We start from the raw sequence: 21,949 nt of genomic DNA, 5'->3' as shown, positions 1-21,949 counted from the left end.
CACCCAGGGCCCACCTGGAGTCTGTGGCACTCTTTTTCCTCTGGGCTCCCAGGTACCTGCTAGACTCCAAATGCGTGCCTACCAAGGGCCAGTGAAGAAAAGTTAAGACCCCCAGAAAAGCAAAGATAAAATGCCTGGGAGGGAATCAATATTTGTCAAGGGCCTACTACATGCAAGGTGCCATATATTTATTTTTCCTGGATCCTTGGAAACCCCCTAACTTTCAAATTTTATACATGAGGAAATGGAAGAAATTCAGTAGTATGTCCGAGGAGCAGAGCTAGGATTCAACTCGGAGTCGCCACCTGACTCCAAAGTTACCACTCTTTCCATTACACTAGGCTGCCTCTCAGAATGATGTGTAGTTTCCCCCCCGCCCCCTGGTTTTTGTTTTTTATAATCCTGCTTGCCTGACTTCTAAAATTCTCTAGCTTTTCCAGAGGTCGTAGCCCAACCCAACTTTCCATTTGGGTAAAAAGAACATCATCCCAGCTGCGATGTCCCAAGTCACATGAAATGGCGGGAAGAGATTCCATAAACACAAGTTCAAAAGCCTCTTTAAATAGATAGGAAAGTGGAAATTATTTTTAAGGGGGTAAGCTTCTAAAGAAAGCAATCCCTTTCAGCAGCCCTGGACTTCTGAACATAAACCACCAGGTCCAGTTCTCACCCTACACTGCCACAGAACAGCTGAGGCTGAACTTGGGCTCCAAAGCCTCTGTCTTCCTCCAGAGAACCTGGCAGTCTGTGTAATAAGTGTGCTGCTATTTCTGAACTGGCCACTATAAGGGAAAGCTACCCCCAAATCACCACTCAGCTTAGTCCCAAGAATGAGAGGTGAAGGTAGCATGTCACCGAGGGGATTTATTCTTCAAATGTAGAATCATTAGTGCTGCAAATATAAATACTCAGGTTTGAAGAACATACCAACATCTTAAAAGAAGGAAAAGGGCAAAAACACTCCCCGGGCAATTGTGAATATAGTCTCATTTCTCCTTTTTCTCCTTTCCTGACAAGAGTCAACAATCAGCAGACAACAAAATCTTGACATCTGGCTCCTAAGTCCACAGCTTTCAGCTTTTTCCTGGGCCTGGGAACTCTTGCCTCAAACTGAAATCCCTGATGACCTGTTTTAAGTGTGAATGGTAGTAAGTCTGGCTGATCAGGGAGCAAGGCAGGCATGTGAGTGCTGGCTTGGGTGCTGGTGTCCTCCAGGGTGATTCAGAAGCCCTTGAAGGTAGCGCATTACAAGAGCCACTTCTGGTCAACTGCGCTGAGCAGACAGCACCCATCTCTGCATTCTCAGGAGCAGGACTGCAGTTTCTGTTGGGAATGGTGACAGCGAAAAGCCCAGAAGCAGAACACACAAGACACTGAGCTGAGATTTCTTCAGGCTTCTGGAAGCAATCAGACCCTCCACCATCCCCTTCCTTTCCCTGGCTGGTCTAAACTGACTGCTGTCGAGCAATGCTGGGCAGCTCTTTGCACACGGATATTAGGAAAACACGTGTCTAGGAGTCATTGCTTTAGAATTTAATTTCTAGACTTTAGAAAAAAAAGTTTTATTGTAAGCAATCTAATTTAGGGTGTGCTCAGTATATTCGTCATATACACACACATACAACTGAAAACAAAAGTTTCACACAACAGTACTTACCATTGCTTTGTGCAATGAATTCTAATATTTTCTATTCTGCTCTATCATATTGTTTCATTAAAACATATTGGTTGTGGGCCGGGCGTGGTGGCTCACGCCTGTAATCCCAGCACTTTGGGAGGCCGAGACGGGTGGATCACAAGGTCAAGAGATTGAGACCATCCAGGTCAACATGGTGAAACCCCGTCTCTACTAAAAATACAAAAAATTAGCTGGGCATGGTGGTGCGTGCCTGTAATCCCAGCTACTCGGGAGGCTGAGGCAGGAGAATTGCCTGAACCCAGGAGGCGGAGGTTGCAGTGAGCCAAGATTGCGCCATTGCACTCCAGCCTGGGTAACAAGAGCGAAACTCCGTCTCAAAAAAAAAAAAAAAAAAAAAAAATATTGGTTGTAACCAGCTAAATTGATTCCCATTTGAAGATCACAATCTGTAGTTTTAAAACTGTGTCATAGGAGCCAGTCCCACATTTTTAAATTAAAGGCCTGTGCTGACACCATGGGTCAGAGAGAAGGTCGATTTGTACCTTACTCCCCTTACCTGGATAACTCAAGTTTACTCAAAAAGCTCCACATCGATGCTTTTAAAAGAGAATTCAAATGATCCATGCAGCCCCACCCTCAATGGGTTCTCACAGCACACCTTGTCTTCAAGGATAGCTCTGAAAGAACTCAACACTGTTCAAAGAACCATTGCTAATAACCTTTAAGAGGTGTCAGAGGATTAAAGATGGGTAACTATTTGCCCAAGATTTTGCAAAATTAGATTCTGGAAGCTTCAGACTGGCAAACATAGAGCTGGATTACAGAACAAGTGATTTATTAGCATTTATAGGGAAAGGTAGAAATTACTAAAAATCTACATAGGTTCACTAAGAAAAAGTCTCAACAAACCAATCTCATTTCTTCTTTTGATGCAGGCTACAAAATCAGGAAGAATGCCATAGAGAATGTATTCAGATTTCATCAAGTTGCATGAAAAGACAGGAAGATAAAATCTGTGTCAAAGTAGGGTAGAACTGTTTTGAAGCTGTTTGAACAACTATACCCCTAGAGGCCATTGATAAGACCATTGGAAATTGCTTTGTTAGGACCCTAATAAAGCAATTTTCCTGGGTCTGATCCTAGTCAACCTTTATATCTATGACTTCTTTAATTTGTGATAGCAACATTACCAATTGGTATGGTGTATCCTCAATAATAACTCATCAGCTGATGGGCACCCACAGAGCACTTCGAAGTCTTATCAGGTACTTTTACACATCTTAACTCATTTGAGCCTGCAAGTCAGGGAGCCAGGTATTATTATATTCATTTTACATAAAGAAACTCAGGCTCAGCCATCAGTGTTTCTCAACCTCAGCAATATGAACATTTTGGACTAGGTAATTCTCTGCTGTCCTGTGCAGTGAAGGATATCGACAGCATGCCTAACCTCTACCCACTATGTGCCAGGAGCACCACCCTTAGAGTTGTGGCAACCAAAAATATTTCCAGACATTGCCAAACATCCCCTAATGGCCAAAATCACTCCTGGTTGAAAACCACTGGGTAAATCAAACCTTGATCTGGCTGATCAAGGTCCCTAATTAAAAAGCTACCAGGGTAGTATCTGAATTTAGGGTCTCCTCATTCTTCCAACTCTTTCAAAAATCTGGGAGGGGCCAGGCATGGTGGCTCACGCCTATAATCCCAGCACTCTGGGAGGCCAAGATGAGCATATCACTTGGGGTCAGGAGTTTGAGACAAGTCTGGGCAACATGGTGAAACCCCATCTCCACCAAAAAAATACAAAAATTAGCCAGGCATGATCACGCATGCCTGTAGTCCCAGCTACTCAGGGGGCTGAGGCAGGAGAATCACTTGAACCCAGGAGGAGGAAGTTGCAATGAGCTGAGATTGTGCCACTGCACTCCAACCTGGGCAACAGAGGAAGACTATCTCAATAAATAAATAAACAAACAAATAAAAGCTGGGGGGGAAAGTGAACAGGATAAATTACAGAAATCAAGAGTTAAAATTATCTTGATTGACATGCTAAGCCAAAATCAACAATAAAAGACTATGAAGGTCCACATTTTGGTTTTAAATATATCAATTGCGCAAAGTGAGGTTGGCACTCATGGAATTTCATGGCAGTTAACGTATGGAAGGTTGGGGAAGGGCCTTGGTTAACCTTCAGCCCAGAGAGCAGCAGTCCTGCATGACTCCACAGATGCCAACACAGTCTTGGCTGCACTGACAGAGCAAGCACTCCAGGCATCTCCCACACTTCCACCCATGCCAGCTACCTGAGCCTTGCTCCGGCCATCCTCTCTGTCTTTTCACGCCTGTAGCAGACCTGACACTACCTGTGGGGCCTCCCACATCCCCTACAGGATGTGGCTCTGCCCCATCCTCACTCTGTCCTCTGGCAGCAGCAGCAGCAAGAGATGGTGTGCAGCAGAATTGGAAGACAACGGCAAGCGGAAAGATGGGAAGGACGGGAGAAAGAGGACATGGGGAAGAAGAGAAGGGAAGTAGAGAAATTATGGCAGGGCCCACAATGCCACTGTGAGCCCCCCAAACCCAGGAGGCAAGACAGTAGGATGACAGAAAAAGAGAGGGAAGAGGGGAGGGTGGAGAGAAAATGGATGCAGGGTCAGCGAAGGGAAGGGGGAAGAAAAAGGCAGAGCAGAGGGAAAAGACTAACTACTCCAGGCCCTCCAGTATTCACTTTCATGCTTCTTCTTCCATTCAGCTCCCTCCTGCTCCTTGCCCGGGGCACTCAGCTTGGCCCGTTACCCACCCATTAATGCTCCTACCTGAGAATCTCTGGAATTCACCACGCTGGATTAAAACCCTGGCTCTACCAGTCACTAGCTGGGTGAATTTGAAGTAATTACTTAATCTCACTAAGCCTTTGTTTCCATATCTGTGAAATGGGGATAATAATATCTCATAGTTTTGGTATGGAATTGAGACTTAATTTTAGATATATGTACATATATATATATACACACATACAGATAGACGTGTACGTGTGTGTGTGTGTGTGTATTTCTCTCGACACAGATGTTTGGCACATAAAAAGTGTTCCCTGGTAGCTAGTTTTAGTTATAATGTACATCCCTGGCAGGTAGATAGCAACCTATTTTACTATCTTGGACACCAGCTTCTACCTCTGACAAGGCCAAAGCTTAGAGAGGAAATGGCACAGGCCCGGCCCCTGTATTTTCTACCGTTTCCTGAGAACACCATTTCTGGTTGGAGCATTACTTACTAGCTTGGAGCATTATTAGCTGCTGCTATTTCTCTGGGTCCCACTGGAGACCAAGCAGCCACCAAGATGGCTGGTTTTCTCCATAGAACTCATAGGTAGCACTAGCAATGAGGAAATACACACACACACACACACACACACACACACACACACACACACACAATATCTTTACATCTGGTTAGGGTTCCGCATATTTCCTAAGTGTCTTGTTACACTTTTTAAGGTCTGAGAATCTCAGAACTGAGACACTGCAGAGGTGATGTAGCCCAAGCCTTCCCCTGAGGCCTGAGTGTCTTCTGCAGCACCCGATTAGTGGGCAGGGGGGTTAGCAAAACCTGTCCCCATTCCCAGGAAAAAAACCCAGGGCACAGATCATGCTCAATGTTGTCAGCTTCCTACAGAAAGGACAGGTAAAGTATCACTAATTAAAAAGAGGTCATAACCACAAAGTTCATTCATCCAAGCCTCTCGGGAAGAAATTGTACCAGCAACCACCAAACAAATGGAGTCATGTTAATTTGCAGGTGTTCTTATCTGAGAGCGACAGAATATAGTTCGCCAAAGCAGAAACCTGGGCAAGTGTTAACTAAATGTTGGTAGGTGCAGGAAGAAATCCACTGAATCAGGTGAAGTGCCTGTTGCAACTTGGTGAACCTTTCTGAATCTGTTCCCTTGTCTGAAAGATGAAGGTAGTAACAGTTGTTGTGAGGAGTGATTAAAGTATGATGTATTTAGAGGCACAGTATAGCGTCTGGCAAAGATCTAAGAAACTTTAGGCTCTTTCTCCTTTCTGCACCAATAAGCAAATCTGAAAAGATCACAAAAACACAGTGCTGCACACATGAGAAATAGAATTTCCCCCTTTTAGACAAAAGAGCACTGTGATGCAGAAACAGCTTTGGCATCAGCAAGGAAGGCACCTAGTTCCCCTTCTCATCATTCCTGGAGAGATGGGTGTCTGGAGGTCAGGTGGGGCAATTTCTTTGTGCTTGATTCTCCAACTGTGCAAACAATGGGTGGCCATTTCATCTGAGGAATAAGCTGAAATCAAACATGCCTGACAGGTGAACGAGGCTTTATGCAGTCCCAAGCACTCTAATGAGCACAGAAGTCCTCACCATGACTGGGAGCTAGAGAGGGGAGGTAATTAGTGGTGAAGACACTGGAGACCTGCCCAAGGTGGAATTAGTGAAAGAGACAATTCTCCAGGGTCCTCTGCACCAACCTAGAACCCTCCACATAAGAGCTGCCCTAGGAATGCCACAGTTATGTGGCCTACCCTGGCAGATGTGCCCGCACAGCTGGGTGATAAGGGGTCCCCAAGAAGAGCCAAACCCTCTTGGGGCAGCTCTGGTTACAGCCACAACTGGCTGCCCACGGACTGGGAGCCACTCGACTGAGAGGCAGGGTCCCATGCACTGCACTCTCCAGACAGATGGAAGGACACTGCCCCGAGGCAAAACAACACTGTAGGCTGAAGTGCAGCTTTGAATTTGTCTGCCCAACCGGCTCAAATCTTGTTTTCTGTCCCCTAAATGTCACCAGTGTAACTGTCAAGGGACCAAGGAGAATCACTCAAATTGGACAACACATTAAGGGCGGCAGCTCTGTTTGGTTTATCTTTTGTTTCCACAGCACCTAGCCCAGTGCCTGGTAGACAGTGGATATTCAGGAAATTTCTGTTCATGTTAAAGATGAGAAAGGTCACAGATTCCTTAAGATCCCTAAAGCAGCTGTGACAGCTCATTTTTGGACTGAGCGGAGCTGACCTTAGAAGCCAGAAGGGCAGGGCTAGGGATGCCGACTGCTTGAATGATGAGAAACCTCTCTTAAATCAGAGTATGGAGGCACTGAGCCAATTAGAGGAGGACCAACCCGTCAGAATCCTAAGACTGGAAAGTGTGTGCCTTCACATTTCATTTTGCCTCTCCCCAGACTAAACCAACTAAACCATCTCTGAAAAGACAGAGGCCAGGGTGACAGGTATTGTTCACTTATATATGAATGGGCCATTACTAAGTCATCAGAGGCTGGAGAAAAATGGAAGATTCTTTCCTCCAGATGCCAACCTCAAAGTTTGGTAGCTATTGGCAGAAGTCACACTAGGAAGAAGACAGGCACGATCTGCAGCAGGTTATGGAAAGCAGCATCCCAGATGAGGCAGCCCTCCCTGCTCCAGGCCACTGGGCTAGAGCTCGGCTCTGGATCTGGCCTCTCATCCCGTCCTGCATACTCACAGATCTGCTGATGGTCTCCAGATAGAGTCAGCTCTGCTACTCTGCTTATATCTCAAGCTGCTACCCTCTCCAACCTGCTGCACCTATTTGCTTAAAATTAAGAGGGCTGGGCTAAGCAGTGCAAGAAAGAGCTAGAAAGCCAGTCTCATCTGGAAACTAATAACTGCTGGGAAGGACCCAGGGAAGAGCTGACAGGCAAGGAACAATGCCTTAAGTTTTCCTGGGTTCTTTGAACTCTCCATGGCCCTCTGGCCTCCTCTCAGCCCCACTACCTCTCGTAAGAAAGCAGTCCTGGCTTTCTAATATGCTGATAATAAGGTCCTATCAGGCCAACTGGGAAAAGTATCCACCAGAAGGAAAGAACTCAGTGGGCCATCTGTTCTGTAGGAAGGCTGAAGGCAATGCCTCCTGGTCACAGCAGAAATGCTATAGAGAAAGCAAAGGTGCATGGGCAGGACAGAGACTGCTCCAGATGCACATCTGGAGGATGATCTCTGGGGGGTCTCTGCATGCCAAGCAGCTGCTGATGACACTGTCAGATTCCCCAGTGCATTAGCCTATACTACAGCAGTGTAGATTACAGCAGTTAAGAGCCCAGACCGTGCAGCCAGGCAGGCGCGCGTACTGTGTTCACATAGTAGAATTTTCTCAGACAACTGAGAAGTCATTTAACACCCCTGGGTCTGTTTCCTCACCTGCAAAATAGATTTATTAATAGCACTTAACTCACAGGGTTATTAGGAGGATTAAATAAACCAAAATATTCAAAGCACTTAGAACAATGCCTGGAGCATATTAAGCATTCAATGAACATTAGTCGGTATCTTCTTTACTGTCAGTTTTTTGAGAATAGTCCTTTGTGGTATATTCTCCACAGCATCCAGTAGAGCAGAGCTTCATTAATTTAAAAAAAAAGAAAAACAAACACTAAGCTATTGTATTAGTTGAGGTTCTATAGAGGGACAGAACTAATAAGATATACATATATATGTATATAAAGGGGAGTTTATTAAGTATTACCTCACACAATCACAAGGTCCCACAATAGGCCGTCTGCAAGCTGAGGAGCAAAGAGAGCTGGTCCAAGTCCCCAAACTGAAGAACTTGGAATCTGATGTTCAAGGGCAGGAAGCATCCAGCACGGGAGACAGATGTGTAGGCTGGGAGGCTAGGCAAGTCTAGTCTTTTCATGTTTTTCTACCTGCTTTATTTTCTAATCCTGCTGGCAGCTGATTAGATGGTGCCCACCCAGATTGAGGGTGGGTCTGCCTTTCCCAGCCCACTGACTCAAATGTTAATCTCCTTTGGCAACACCCTCACAGACACACCCAGGATCAATACTTTGCAACCTTCAATCCAATCGAGTTGACACTGAGTATTAACCTTCATAGCTATTAATACAATTTACCATATATGCAAGGCACTTCACCCACATCGCTCAGTTCCCACATAAACCCAATGCTGAAGGTGTCTTCACAGAAAATAACTATCTTGCCTAAAACGATATTCATGACTGGCCAGGATAGGATTGAAATTCAGCCTCTGACTCCACAGCCTGCTTCTTCTTCCCATAGGCTACACTGCCTGCCTGCAGAGCACCACCTTCTGAGCCCCTCTACTCTTATTGGAATGAGAAGGGACTGGGGGCCCAAACAAAATTCAAGCAAGAGAGGAAGAGAATACAAAATGAGATGCTGGGAAGCTCAGAAGAAATTCACCACCTAGTCAAGGTCTGTGTCTTTTTCTGGATCTGGGTTTGTCACTATTCGAAGCTTTTGCGTTCACTCTGGATGTTAGATTACATAGAGCACTACATGGAGCACATGGTGCCTTCAATGAGAGACCATCAAGCAGTCAGTCTGAAACTGTTTCTACAGATACCGACAAGACTTCTCACAATGTCCCAGCTACCCAATGACACTGAGGCTTCATGCTAACACATCTCCAGGAATGCTTTTGGCACTATGACCAGAAGCCAGCAAAGGATCTGTGTGAGTCGCAGTGAGGCTCCCTGCTATATAAGCCCAGAACTCCTTGCTTTTGGAAGAAGTATCATTTCAGCAGAATAGAAAGTGACACCCCAACAGAATTATTGCAAGCTCTAAGTGTGCTAACATCTTGCTAACAACAGTCCTACTTAAAAACTTCGATTGGCCGGGCGCGGTGGCTCACGCCTATCATCCTAGCACTTTGTGAGGCAGAGGTGGGTGGATCACGAGGTCAAGAGATCAAGACCATCCTGGTCAACAAGGTGAAAACCCGTCTCTACTAAAAATACAAAAATTAGCTAGGCATGGTGGTACGCGCCTGTAGTCCCAGCTACTCGGGAGGCTGAGGCAAGAGAATTGCTTGAACCCAGGGGGCGGAGGTTGCGGTGAGCCGAGTTCGTGCCATTGCACTCCAGTCTGGGTAACAAGAGCGAAACTCCGTCACACACACATACAAAAAAATCTTCCATTTACCCATTTTCTCCAAGGAATTAATCTCTTAAACTCCACAGATCCATGGAGACACACAGGGTAAACCGTAAGCACCACAGGGAGTAGGAGGGGTGGGACAGTCTTCCCAAATTCTGCTGCTGACTGCTCCTAAAAAGAGCACACACACTTTAAGGGCACTCACTAACTGCCCAGTTGTGACTGCAGATGTCATGATGACTGAATCTTTCTAACTAACTCTTCATCAGCATCAGCACTCCCTAATTCTGCAGTATAATCGGTACCTGAATGGCCATTTCCTGCTCACCCAGGGCTCCCATAACAGAAAACTCCCTCCTCCTCCTTCCTCCCCTAAGTCCCAAGCACACACAAAGAGGGGATCAGAAAAGGCAGGAAATGCTTGTCTAAGACCAGAGAAAATGCCAGGGAAGAGAAAGGGACAAGAACATTCCACTAGGTCTATGTTGAGCATGGAAATGATTCCAAGAGAAAGTTCAACTTCATGGTTACTCCTATTTCATGGTTACCCCTTTTTCAAGGGAAAAAGGATTCCCTTCTGCAGGGCTGCCTATACGCTTCTGATGGCCTCACTGTGGCTAACTGGTTATAAAGCCAGGCAACAACTGGCACCAGGCCTTGAGAGAGATGACCAAAGTTGACTACGCTCGCACAATAAGGGACCACTAGATTTAATTCAATCATCTCAATTAATCCAATCATTCAGCTCCAAGAAATGCAGGAAATACAACTACTAGTAGTCTCTTTACTGGGCAGATGGTAACGAAGCCCCACTGGGAGGATGCCTTCCTGTTCTGTCTGCCCAGGACCCGACAGGGAAACCTGCGGCAGTGTGCGAAACCAGGAGCAAACAGATACTGCATTCCAATAGTGGCTTCTTGGGCCCCTGGCATTTTTTGTGCTTACCTTTTACTTGCCTAAGCTCCCTCCAACCTCAAGGAGCCAGGAGTTAGAATTTTATTCTTTTCTAATTAAACATTTTTTCCTCCAATAGATAATCCACACTAACTCTATCGAGGAAAAATCTGAGCTGGTGTAACTGCAGGAGGTGGTTTATTTTCATAACAGTAAAATATCTCAATCAAATATACCCTGCGTTTCAGCAGCTTAAACACTGAGCTCTGACAAGAACTCGAGGTTCTACTTCGCCTGCTAAGGGTTGTGTATGCTGAAGCAAGAGAAAGTGATTATAAGGAAAAATGGGGAATGTCTGAGTGGGTGAAGGAAAAAAAACCTGCATAATATTACCAGAAAAATCCGATTGCACACACAGTCCTATCCCCTATGCAGGAGAAAGACCGAGTGCCAGCACCCTGGGTGTGAGGGCCTGCACCAGAGAACCGGGGGCCCAGGCCTGCCTCCATTTCTCGCCGGACTTGTTTACAGTGAACCGACTGCGCCGCAGTCCCTCCGCCCTCAGCCCAGGCCCAGTTCCCACAGCCCGACGCTCGCCGGCCGAGGCGGGGCCGCCGCGCGGGGATTTCGGGCAGTGCAGTGGAGCAGCGCCTGCTCTACAGGGGGGCTTTTCCTCGCCGCGGTTTCTCCCCTTGCCCCAGCCCAGCCCCCACCTCCTCTAGCAGGCCTCCAGCCCGCCGCCCACGCGCGGAAGCCCGCAGCCGGGGAAGGGGCGTCGCCTCCCAGCAGGCTCTGCGGCTGCGCCGGTCACGTGACGGGGAGGTGGCCGCCCGCGCCGGTTTCGCCGTGCCTGCGGCTCTGCGGCCCAGGCAGTATTGGGGCTCGACTGCTGTCTCTCAAGCCTGGCTTGCGCCCCCAGAAGCGGTAAAGACGAGGCGCTGCTGCTGCGGCTTACGGAAAGAATCTCAGCGCTGCTGGCCGCCAGCTCTGAGCTTGGGAGAATGGACGTGTTTAAGTCCGGGTTTCCTTGTTTGTAAAATGGGTATACTTTTTGTAGGGCTAAACTTGTAGGTCAGCATACTCCCAAATCCTGTCTTCCTTACCCCGTCCTGCTCACCCACAAGAGTAACAACAATTACTTAATTCTGTTCAAGGGCCAATTAAAAAAAAAAAATCTTAAGTTCTCTGGATGACACTGTTTGGAACTCCACGGACAGCCTGCAGAAGGTATCGGTTCTGCCCGAAACCCACCCGCCCAAGGCTCGTGTTTTCCTAGATCTTAAACACTGAGAGGTCAGATTCTAAATACTATTTGTTTAGACCACTGAAAATGTTTGATGATTCAATCTTAAGCTGAATTCCGTTTACCTTTACAGTATGAAAAAAAGGTGACTACGAAACTAATAAAGAGTATAAGCATTAATAGAACAAGCACTTCAGAAAAATGTTTAGCATGCCATAAAATTCCAATTACAAAGCGTTGTTAACGCTCAATAATTAGATCTCCGATGTAATTATGCATGACCAAGAAAGTAATAACACTACTTTTTTTTTGGATGGAGTCTCGCTCTGTCGCCCAGGATGGAGGGCAGTGGCACGATCTCAGCTCACTGAAACCTCCACTTCCAGGGTTCAAGTGATTCTCCTGCCTCAGCCTCCTAACTGGGATTACAGGCGATTGCCACCATGCCTGGCTAATTTTTGTATTTTTAATAGAGACAGGGTTTCACCTTGTTGGCCAGGTTGGTCTCAATCTCCTGACCTGGTGATCCACCTGCCTCGCCCTCCCAAAGTGCTGGGATTATAGGTGTGAGCCACCCAGCCCAGCCAACACTACTTATCTTTAAAAACGTTAATATAACCAAGGCTATCCACACTCCAACAGGCATCATAACTGGTCAACATGAGAATTTCCTGTAAAAAAAACTTCTTGTCTGTGCTAATGAAGATGTGTGAGAATGGAGAAGAACCCAGCTAGTTTATTTCCTTGGCATTTACGAAAAACCGAATTGAGTGGGCAGCAATGAAAATTGTCATTCTGGGGAATGCAACATTTTTCCACTCTGGGGAAATGAGCAAAAAGATGTGACAAAAGCAATGGAGATAAAAATGACACCGGGAAAGACAGTTTACAGAGGCTTGAAACAAACCAGCACATCATTCTGGCAACTTTACAGCCAAGCTTTTTTCAGAGATCATTGGCTACTTAAACAGTAAGTAATGGATGTTCAACAATGCTGTGCCCAGTCTAAAACTGAGAGGCTTTTTATCTCTGCGGATGATATGGGAAAACCTGTGACTTCACACAGTCTCAACTTCATTTGATATCTTGAGCTGGAATGACGTTTCTTAAAGTCAGAGGCTCCTTTGCACAGTGGAACAACCTCCTCATAAAATTTAGAATTTGAAAGAAGTACTGGTAAAAGCTTGTACTTTTTAAAAGAATCGAAGATTGCTCTTGCTTGGCCAAATGTATTAAATGTTCAGAGATGAGTTCCAGAATAGGTAGGAGATAATAACAGAATCAGTAACTGGGATAAAACCAGAAGGACCTAAGAAAAGTTAAAGGTCAGTTATTCAAAGACGCCCCACATTCAGGCCACTCTCCCACACAGCAAAATCATCCTAATATTTTGTAAAATATTTAGGCGCTAATTCCTTTATCCCTCATCTCACATTTTCCAGAAACATTCTGATGGCCAAAGGAAGAGAGGAGATTGCAGAAACAAAAAACTGATGTTGGCCGGGCACAGTAGTTCACGCCTATAATCGCAGCACTTTGAGAGGCCGAGCCAGGCAGATCACCTGAGGTGACCAACATGGAGAAACCCATCTCTGCTAAAAATACAAAATTAGCCAGGCGTGGTGGCTCATGCCTGTAATCCCAGCTACTCAAGAGGCTGAGACAGGAGAATTGCTTGAACCCAGGAGCAGAGGGTGCAGTCAGCTGAGATCGCTCCATTGCACTCCAGCCTGGGCAGCAAGAGCGAAACTCCTTCTCAAAACAAAGCAAAACAAAAAACTGATGTCAAAGCTTCTGATTTTCTCCCTCCTTCCCCAAGCTTCCTGGGTCAAATCCAAATATGCAGAAGTGCCTGTGGGCACATACAAGCCTGAATACCTTCAACTTCTCACCAAGCAGACTTGTATCTGTGACTGCCTCCACCCCATTCCAGGAGACTAGGCAGCCTCCACAGTTGGAGGTTGCAGGTATCCCCGCTCCAGCTATATCAGCTTACATCGCACGTTTTCTCCTGACCTCTGAGGACAAATCTTTGAGGCCAGAATCATTCCTTAGGACTCCCTGTCAAGCAGGTCATTTGAGGAATTAGAAACTCTTAAGGCCCTGGGAACTGAAGCAAAGCCTCTTAACCACGCAAGCCCAGAGTGCTGGGAGAGCACTTGTAGAGCCATCAGAAGGGATTCCCCTGCATCTTCCAACTCCCAAGCACCCATCTGTTCACATGAACACCAGCCCAACCAGTTTGCTGCCTCTTGTTCCAAGCTGTTAAAGGGCTTGGAGAGGAGGCTGAGGGTCAGCAGCCAGAGGCTAATATCTGCTGGGAATTGCCAGAAAGGTGATCCCCCTTCCTGTGAGGTGAAGATCGAAGCCACTTGAAGCCCATGCCTGGAAGAGTTCAATTGTTTCAGTCAAAGACAGTACAACATTTAAAAAGATTAAGATGATAGGAAAGTACATGGTCCCACAAAGTTGAACTCAATCTTTGAAAATAATAAATGGTAAAACAATAAATAAAAATGTCTGACAGTGAAACTCACTGGGCTGGACAGTAGTTTCCTCCAAGTTAAGTACAAGAGACTCCCTTTTACCCATTTCCATACCTAGGGTCCTTGACAGAAAACTTTCTAGAATGTGGGTTTTCTGAGCTGAGAGGGACATCAGAGATCAACAAGTCTTTGGGTTCTAAACCTGAAGACTGTGGGCTACGCTCTAGACAGGCTTCTTGTTATCAATGACCCAAAAGGGCACAATGGCTTGTGAAATGTGCCTTTCTCTGTGAAGAGAGTGTGTGGGTTTCTACCACTTTCCAAAATCCAAAAGGGGTTAACAACCCCTGATGTGGTCCCGCTCTTGGATTTCACAGATAAGGCCCAGAAAACTCAATTGAGTTCTCCAGGTGAGAGGGCAAATTATATGTCACCTTCTAAAGCTGGTTGGGGCCTGTGGGAGGAGGAGGATACCACTCAAGCTAACAGGTCTTTTCCACTTCTAATTACAAGGATTCCATGAAGTTTCCAGCCGCCAGTCTGTCTGGCTTTCTGGGCCTGGGTGTGTCGGTTGCCACTCTGTTGCCAAGGTGTACAGATGGCCAGGGGACTGGGGTAGCCGGATATGGCCAGCAGCCATCTGGCTAGCATCCAGGCATCAGCTCTCAGCCAGATTGCTTCCTGGGGGCTCAAAAAGGGGTTTCCAAAAAGCACAGTCCACGGAATGAGGCTTAGTTCAGTCCTCTAAGGACTCATCACTAAGGGTGGTTGCATAAGAAAAAGTATTAAAACCCATCACCTTCCAGAACCATATGTGCCCTATTTCCAGGTCAGGGCAATTGAGAACAATTTCACAAGGGGAAAAAAGGGACCTATTAGAATAATTCAGAATAAAACAGCATTGCAAAGTAAAGTACAATTTTAAGAAAAAAACATGGAATGAAAAAATATTTGTACACGAAGTAACTGATAGCTTACTATATAAAAATGCCGTCAACATGTTCAGTCAGTGGTGGCTCAATGGGGATAAATAGAGTTTACACATGAGTAATAAAACGCCATCATCACAAGGAAACATGTAGAGTCCCTCTTGAGAACTAAACAATGACAAATCACAACTTTAAGGGACAGTAAGACAATATCAATCAACAAACAAAACCCAATGGTCATAGGGAAACTGCAGCACTTTCCTTTGCAGATGACCCCGTAATTGGCTCAGTCTTTCCAGAGAGTAGTGTGGAAGATGAAATAGGCTATACATCATTCTTGGTATTAGACATTGACCCACCAATACCACCGAGGGGAACACTTTGCAAGGAAGTCACTAAAGGGAGAAGGAACGAGGTCATTTTAACAAAAATGCTCATGGCCACATATGGCAATAACTAAAACAAAAAATGGAAACTACCCACCCAAAGGTAGAAGATGATGTAAATGATGCAGTGGCCGAAAGTTCACACTCAGGAATCAGACCACACAGTTCATTACTGGATACTCTGTGCCTCAGGTTCCTCATCTGAAAATGGATCGCCAGGAGGATTAAATGAAATGGTCAATGTAAGACACTTGGAAAGGTGCCTGGCACATGATGCAGACTTGATAAAAGTTAGCTGCGATTATTCATTTCAAATGGCAAGCAGGTGACCTACATCAATGTATGAAAATGAAAATATGAAATGACGTTAAAATGATAAAAGATAAAACTTGTACAACCAGATGGAAATTACGTAAAATAAAATTAGGCAATTGGTCAAAGACCAAATTGGATTTACGAGGATTGCAAATACTTAGAATGAGTGAAATCGTTCATTTAGTTGTGGTTATCATTAGCTTCTTTCTCTGTAATGTTTAAGTTTTTGTTAAAAACCAAAAAGAACAAAGAAAAAATAAATCAAACCTGCCTCAAACCCTTGGTAGAATGAGGTAGGCAACAGTTCAGGGAACCTAATTTCATTTGGGAGTTGTCTTGCCACAAGAGACCCACCAAAATGAATGCTCCTTGGAGCTACTCCCAGAGTCAATACTAATTGTTATAAGCCACTCACTCCCATGCCAGAGGCTGACTGAGGCATGAGTATGTGACACATTCTGGTTAATGAGACATAGGGGATGTCTGCTTGGAGCCTTCTGAGAAAGATGTCTCGGCCTCAGACACCATGAAGAGCATCCCCTCTTGTTCCTCCACAGGATGTTATCATGTCCACACAGGACACGAGGACCTGCAGCACCCATCAAGCAACCACGAGGAAAGATGAATCAACACGTTGTGGGACAGGGCAGAGGACAGAGGTCTTTCTGTAACTCTGCTGTGCTATGAATTAGCCAGTGCTAGAACTGCCTATGCTGGGACGTATTAAGATGAAATAATGTGTATTCTTTATTGTTCAACCCTACTGGGTTGCGGTTTTCTGATACTTCCAGCTGACAGCATCTTAACTAAAGAGGCAGGGAGACTGAGTAGCTTTCTGATGGAGGCCTGGCAGGCCATGCAGCCCGGGGCCAGGATTCTGCCCGGACCCTCACTGTATTCCATCCTGGGGGAGAGCCTAAGGGAGGTGGAAGAAGACACTGTTATCTCCATCTCCACTGAATAAGAGCTATACCCAGGCTTCAGAACAATGCCAGATGGTACAGCAAGCAGGTGGCAGCAGTGGGCGGCAGAGCCCCAGACATCTGGCCCCTTAGTAAGGGACCTCCAGAGGCCTCTGGGCCACCAGCTGTCTCCTTTCTGGATTCACCCACTTCACAAAGCCTGTGACAAAACTGCCCTCTGGGTTAGGGCTGCCAGAAAAAGTACAGGATGCCCAGTTAAGTTTGGATTTTAGATAAATGACGAGTGACTTCTTAACATGAGTATGTTCCGTGCCTTCTTTCTGGCTGTTCCACCTCCCGGAGAGGCACCAGGCTAGAGACATCCAAAAACAGAGATGGCCTCTGTGCCTGGGCTGCCTGTCTGGGCTGCTGTGGGTGGGTCTGGCCCAGTGGTAGGAGGATGTCCAGTGTCTGGCCTCTCCAGGTCTCTAATAGGTCTAGGAATATCTGTTGTGCATTTTATAGTAACAGACAAGAAGTGGCTAACATTTAAAAGGTATGGGTGGGGAGGGTGTCACTGTGGTCCTGTGACACCTGGAAACTGTGCAGCGGGCTGTGGAGAGGACTAGGGTAGAGGTAGGCACAGTGGCTCCTGACATCCAACTTCCCCCCAACAAGAACTTCCTAGATAAAGCAGAAGACGTGGTATTTCCATGACTAGGGACTAACGACAAGAAGCAGCAGTGGGCAGGGCCTAGCCTTCACCCGTCCCTGTCTACAGGCCCACCTGACCTGCCATGAGGTTTCCTCACTATCTTTCTCCCTTGGGCCATGTCTTATGGCACAACACTCCTGCCCAAGGACGGTGCCTAACTTGCTTAATGCAGCACTATCTCCCCACTTGCACACAGTCCCTTAATAAAGCTTACTGATGAGAGCAGAGCCTCATTGCTTAGAACCCTACCTGATGGTTCCTTGTCTAGTATCTTTTTTTTTTTTTTGAGACAGAGTTTCGTTCTTGTTACCCAGGCTGGAGTGCAATGGCGCATTCTCAGCTCACCGCAACCTCCGCCTCCTGGGTTCAAACGATTCTCCTGTCTCAGCCTCCCAAGTAGCTGGGATTACAGGCATGTGCCACCATGCCCGGCTAATTTTTTTTATATTTAGTAGAGAGGGGGTTTCACCATGTTGGCCAGGATGGTCTCGATCTCTTGACCTCGTAATCTACCCGCCTCAGCCTTCCAAAGTGCTGGGATTACAGGCGTGAGCCACTGCGCCCGGCTCTTGTCTAGTATCTTTACAGCATCATGCCCAGGCCCAGCACTAGCCCAGAACTGCCAGGGAAGAAATCACTCCCCAGCGGGAAGATTCGTGACCTACCAGCCACAAAATTCAGCCACATCCCACCAACAGATAAATGTGTCTTCCCTGCCTCTGTCTCCTCTCCCAATTGACAGACTCCTCCAAAGGGTGCCAGGCTACCAGGCAGCACTGAAAAAGAAGCCTGGGGTGGGGTGGCTGGTGATGGGCTGGTGATCATGCTCATCAGAACAGAAGGGTGAAGACAAATGGAAGCACTTGTATTTATGGTGAGCCCTTTTAACTTATTATTTATTTTTAAAAATGGGAGACCGAAACTAAACAGAAACTGCAGGTAGCAATGAAGTAAGCAAGTAGGGCCAGCTACCTAAGTTTCAGGGCCCAGTGCAGAGTAAAACTACAGCGGCCTTGTTCAAAAAGTGCCATAAAAGGTACTAAAATAAACTGTTTCCTTCCTTTCTTCTACAGGGTTTCTCTCAACTTGATACAGCATTTCTTACTTGCTATTTAATGAGTGCAGAGCCTCACAGGACCCAGGGATCCTGCCCCTTGACTCTGGCCACTCAGTGTCTACTACGTTCATCTACCAGGTGCCAGGCCAGGAACAGAGAGGCCTCCTCTTCCCATACACCTGCCTGGTCAGACCCAAAGCGATTGCACGCTTCGTGCTGGGACATGCTTGGTATTTGGATCTGGAATGAGCTGGATTCTCATGGAGTTGCCCACTTTTTGGTCCTACCAGCCTGGGGTGGGGATGGCCACCACACCTTACCTTGGGACACCAGTGACGCCAGCCCTATCCCTTCCTGAACCTTCACCCAGGCTCCTGATGGGATCAGGAGAGTCAGCAGTTGCCAGAGGTGGGGAAAAGGAAGCCAGGTGGGGCTGGAGCCCAGGGAATTCATACTTCATTGTCCCACTGGACTTCACTTACAAAACACCAACTCAAAGAGTAATTACAAATTTCAAGGAAGCGACAGCCACACATTCAACCTCAAAGGCGGGGCCCTTCTGAGCATGCATTCAAGAAGCCGGCCCCACCCACAGGTAAGACTGCTTATTAAGAGACATCTTATTAAGACATTCTTATTAAGAATAAGAACAAAACCAAACAATGCAAAAGATTCTCCAATTAACTGAGAGTGCTCAGTTAATTGGGTGCTTATAAATAGGACAAAAAAATGAAACTTTAGGCCGGGCGCCTGTGATCTCACGATTGTAATCCCAGCACTTTGGGAAGCTGAAGTGGGCGAATCACCTGAGGTCAAGAGTTCAAGACCAGCCTGACCAATGTGGTGAAACCCTATCTCAACTAAAAACAAAAATTAGCCAGGCGTGGTGGCGGGCACCTATAGTCCCAGCTACTCGGGAGGCTGAGACAGGAGAATTGCTTGAACCCGGGAGGTAGAGGCTTCAGTGAGCTAAGATTGTGCCACTGCACTCCAGCCTGGATGACAGAGCAAGACTCCATCTCAAAAAAAAAAAGAAACAAAAGAAAAGAAACTTTATCACTTAAAAAAATTGGGCCAACACCCTGTCCAAGCTGACAGGACATTTCTCGGCCTAACATCCTCTACCTCCTTCCTACTCCACCTCCCCAAAATCCTTTGACTGCAGCTCGATATCCTCTTGAGATGTTGCCAAGGTAAATAATTTCTTGCAGTGGTTCCTAACCAGATGCAGTACCTGCCTCCAGCCCTAGAGGGTGTTTGAGAGAGAGAGAGTTGCACAATGGCAAATAGTGCCAGATGCTCGGTGACCTTCAGTGTGTTGGACAGTCCCAAACAATGGGAATTGTCCTACCCAAAATGTCAATCCTGGGCTGTTTGGAAAAATTGTCCAGGAAATTGCAAGGAACCAACACGTACATGGAAACCTCCCAACCTGGACCTCCCCTCATCAGTCATGGCGATGACCAGTGCCGAACAGAAGTTCCTCAGGAGTGTTCCCCATCCCCATCTCCTCTGGAGTTTGACCAGAACCCACTAGGGTGTCTGCCCATACTTAGCATCCCTCACCACCACGTCCATCCCTGACTCAAAGACTCCGTGTTAAAAGGCAGCAGAGGGAAGATGAGGGACTTTCCTGTAGGCTGGTACCACGTTGGTCTCCAGCTCAGCTAGTGGGAAGCTTACTAGGGTGAGGTCGGGCATTTTCCTGGACATCTTTATTCTCCTCCCACTTCTCTAGCAAGTTCTGCAAAGGGCCTCTCAGAGGGGAAGGTTTCCTCTCTCTCAGAAGGCGTCCCTCTGCCTGGCCCCAGAGCTCCAGGAGAAGGGCTTCAGGAAATGTTCTCCCCGGTGGTGTACAGTAAGCCACGAGGGTGGAAACTTAGCAAGAGTGAGATAATAGTCTTAGTTTTATATATAGCACCTGTGTCTTCCGGAGACCTCAGAGCACGGGGTGAGGGCAGGGTTTCAGCCACCTTCCCACTGCACTAGAGATGGGCAGGGGTCACTGCGAGGCAACCCTCTCTCCAAGTCCTGCTGTTGCCCCACATCCTGGCAGCCCAAACCCCCTTCCTGGGAACTGGCAGGCCCTCATGAGGTCCATAGCCATCTGGCTCCCCCGGCTTCGTGGTCCCTGCAGGCACAGTCCTGATCCTAGGATACGTGAATGGTAAGCGAGTGTTCACAGCTACCCCCACTAAATGGACAACTGACAAAGAAGGTGCAGAAAGCCGAGGCTGTGTGTACCACCCACAAAGAGCCTCATTTACTCCAAGAAATTCCCAGAGCCTAGGCACTTGCAAACACTTTCTCCACAGCTGTAAGCAACATGCCCATTTTATAGCCAGGAAAACAAGGTGTTGAAGGGAAGTTGGCCACTGTGAAGGGAGCACTTGGCTGGGAGGAAGTGAGCAGGTATTGCCCTGGCCCTGCACTCCTGGCCGGCCCACAACCTTGCTCAGACCCCTCTGTCTGTTCTGGCCCTGAGCATACAGGCTCTTATACTATCTGGTCCTGTGTGTCCTGCTTAAGCATCCAGAAGGGCAGTGTTGCCCTCCGAGAGAGAACAGAACAATACAGGTTGCAGGTGTGAAAATACTAGCGTCCTGGTGCATCACGGAGCACTCTGGAGTGTCTGCTGGGGAGGGAGGAAACACACAACCCAGATTAGGCAGCTATCAGCAAACCACAGGATGGTCAGTAACGCTCTCGCAGCTGCACACAACTTCCACCGCACTCCTCCCGTGGATGCATGCGTGTGCACACCCACACATATCTACACCCACATCTATACATACATACATGCATGCATTCACATAAGCATACACTGCACACTTACATACATGCCCACATACACACATGCATACACACATGCATGCACACAAACACATATACAGACAAGCATACACTCATGCTCTGCTAAGACACCAGAGGCAAGGAGACTCTGGAGCCAGCTGGCTGTTCAGCCTCTTCACCTGTCTAGAATGCCCCTGCCGCCGTTCCCAGATGGATACTCATTCTGCCTTCCTTTGAGTTGCCACCTTTGTCCCCTTCCTTCCACTCCCACGCTTGCCCTGGTTCCCTACACACCATGGGGAGAAACAGTTCAGAAACAGAGTGGAAGCCAGGTTTGGAGAGAACACTTTATTGGGGAGGGAAGTGGCAAACGACTGCTATTTTTATTTCTGTTTCTCTAAGGCCTCTGCGCCCCCTCTGTCAAGGGGCGACAAGGATGGCGTCCTCCCCACAGGTTTCCGGTGCCATCCCGTTTTAGATCCACTGCAGCCAGGCACTCTCTATCTCCTCACCCCAGGGCCAGGGCCAGCGTTGTGGTCCGGAGGAGTTTATGACAGGGAGACTGCTCCTTGGTATATAAGGAATTGGTTCGGGGTTTCTAAAATCATCCAGAATGTTCTTAGTCGCTACTGTTGGTTTCTCTTCATTTTCAGACACAG

The 21,949-nt window shown here is 47.0% G+C and overlaps 1 protein-coding gene and 1 long non-coding RNA gene across 5 annotated transcripts in view; one reads left to right on the top strand and one right to left on the bottom strand.

Moving 5' to 3' along the window:
* ITPKB (inositol-trisphosphate 3-kinase B) overlaps window positions 1–21,949 on the bottom strand; it is a 104,762-nt gene that overhangs the window by 57,820 nt on the left and 24,993 nt on the right. The window lies entirely within an intron of this gene.
* LOC144580370 (uncharacterized) lies at window positions 12,350–14,224 on the top strand. Its single transcript, XR_013529791.1, has 2 exons — window positions 12,350–12,677; window positions 13,150–14,224. It is a non-coding gene; the product is annotated as an uncharacterized LOC144580370 (long non-coding RNA).

This window comes from Callithrix jacchus, chromosome 19 (genome assembly GCF_049354715.1).
Source record: "Callithrix jacchus isolate 240 chromosome 19, calJac240_pri, whole genome shotgun sequence".
Taxonomy (NCBI): domain Eukaryota; kingdom Metazoa; phylum Chordata; class Mammalia; order Primates; family Cebidae; genus Callithrix; species Callithrix jacchus.
This window is presented reverse-complemented; position numbering and strand designations above follow the sequence as displayed.